General features: G+C 37.5%; 2 non-coding genes across 2 annotated transcripts in view; one reads left to right on the plus strand and one right to left on the minus strand.

Annotated features, from left to right (window-relative positions):
- Positions 1–141, minus strand: part of Smp_tRNA_00844_Pseudo_CGA.1.1 — a 436-nt gene extending 295 nt beyond the window's left edge. The window contains exon 1 of the tRNA in view: positions 1–141. This exon is cut by the window's left edge and continues 295 nt beyond it. This is a non-coding gene — a tRNA.
- On the plus strand, positions 71–150 carry Smp_tRNA_01756_Pseudo_CGA.1.1. Its single transcript has one exon. It is a non-coding gene (tRNA).
- Positions 151–2313: the final 2163 nt, after the last annotated feature.

Raw genomic sequence — 2313 nt, forward strand, 5'->3', positions numbered from 1 at the left:
TCTACCTCAGTACATTGGAAGTTGGTTGCGCAATTTCGTGGATTGGTTGAGGTTAGACATTAACACCGTTGGATGCCAGCTCAGTGGTCTATCGGTTAAGGGCTCCGGCTCGAGACTGGTAGGTCCTGGGTTCGAATCTCGCGAGAGCGGGTTCGTGGATGCGCACTGCTGAGGAGTCCCATAATAGGACGAAACGGCCGTCCAGTGCTTCCAGGTTTTCGATGGTGGTCTAGCCTCAATTGACTCATGATCTTAACTATAAGATATACTTGAATCTCATAATTGATGTTCTCTACCCCCCTCATTATTCCATTGTTGGAATACTTAAAATATTATAAACTAGTTTAAATTCAAAAACTGTTGAACAAGTAAGTAGCTCGCTGAACTAAGTTGTTTAGTAAATAACATGTTGATGGTTGAAGTTAAAATTACTGGGTTCGAATTCTGGAATCCAGGTGTATCTAGTTGATAAATCCCAAATAAGACAAAACATACATCATGAATTCCACTGCTAGCTAAAATCGATCTACTCTACATGAAAAACAGATTATATGTTCTTAAAGCTGATTACCAACTATTGTTTAGTTTCTATAGTCTGATATTATTAGCAATCATTAAATAAAAGGATCCTTATCTTTCAACTAAGTACTTAATAAATAAGTCACATAATGTTTCATCGTCTAAATGCCATTGAAGACAATATTAAGACCTTGTAAGCAAAGACGGATAGTGACTAGAAGTGGAATCCAAGACGCGCGTTTCGTCCTATTTAGAACTCATCAGTTGGATGTATCTGCATCTCACAGTTGATATTCACCCTGGAACTCGAACCCAGTATTATTCGCTTCAAACGGCATCGCGTTATTCACTCAGCTACTGAATCCTGATAGCCACTTACTTGTGCAATGGGGTGAAGTTTAAATTCACTTAGTATTGTTTGTTTGAATCTTCCCATTGATGTTTAGGACTGCGACTGGTCATTCTCTTATTGGCTATATGTGCATAGTATGCGTATTGCTTCGATATAGCTTTAATTCACTAGCATTCCAAGCAAAGATGGAGAGAGACTGACTAGTTGCAGTCCTATACATAAATCGGAAGATTCAAACAGACAATACTAAGTGAATTTAATATTAAGACTTGTATATGGATGTTCCATATCATTCATTGACCAAGAATAATTAGAACCTGAAGAATACTAGAACTATAAGTTAAAGTATACAACTAAAACTGTCCAATAAATACGAGAACTAAGTTTATGAGGTTGTTAATGGGTCTTATAAAGTCGTTATAGCTCCTTTCTTCCTAGATCAAAGATCTAAGTAGGGTCAGTGAACTCTGTAAAGATGATACAAAGTCAAGTAGATCAATGAACTTTTATTTATTTCATCTTAAATGTAACATCTCAATAATCTCTAAGTAGTTCGATTTTAAACAATCATTTATGATGATAATTACTTACTTGCTTGTTACCCCTCGTTGAGGAGCATAGGCCGCTCATCAGCATTCTCCATCCAACTCTGTCCTGGCATTTATGGTGATAATATGACATAAAACAACTTGTTTTCGTCTTCAAAATGAATTACATATTTTATATAGTTGAAATCGTAGGAGGAAGTACTGGACGACCGTCGAGTGGCTATATGTATATACACCGATTTCTATCTCGTAAACATGATACATGTAATATTTAACAATTCACTTGATTCAACTGTTATGATAATCTTTCATAAGATGAAACATAAGTTTTGTTAATTTCTGAGTAGTATATACAATAATTTTATATAGTTGAAATTATCAGTTAATTGAAGATAGACCACCATGGAAAATCTGATAGCACCGGATGGCCATTTCGTCCCATTGTAGGACTCCTCAGTGGTCTATTGGTTGAGCGCTCATGCGCAAGACTGATAGGTCCTAGGTTCGAGTCTTGCTAGGCGGGATCGTGGATGAGCACTGCTGAGAAGTCCCATAATAAGACGAAACGGCCGTTCAGTGCTTCCAGGTTTTCCATAGTGGTCTAACTTCAATTGACTCATGATTTTAACTATATAAAAACTACTTAAATCTCCGTAAAACCCCCTTCTGATAATGATCATATGCTCACTAGTGACCGACTTCAAGATATATGTCCTGGAGTTCTAGTGAGAAGCAGTAACCAGTGGAGTTCAACCAGATCTGTTGTGATATAGTAACTCATTGAAGACATTGGTGAAATGGTTGCTCAATTTCGTGGATTGGTTAAAGTTAGACATTAACACCGTTGGATGCTGGCCAGCTCAGTGGTCTATCGGTTAAGTGCCTGCGCGCGAG

Source organism: Schistosoma mansoni, chromosome 6 (assembly GCF_000237925.1).
Source record: "Schistosoma mansoni strain Puerto Rico chromosome 6, complete genome".
NCBI lineage: Eukaryota > Metazoa > Platyhelminthes > Trematoda > Strigeidida > Schistosomatidae > Schistosoma > Schistosoma mansoni.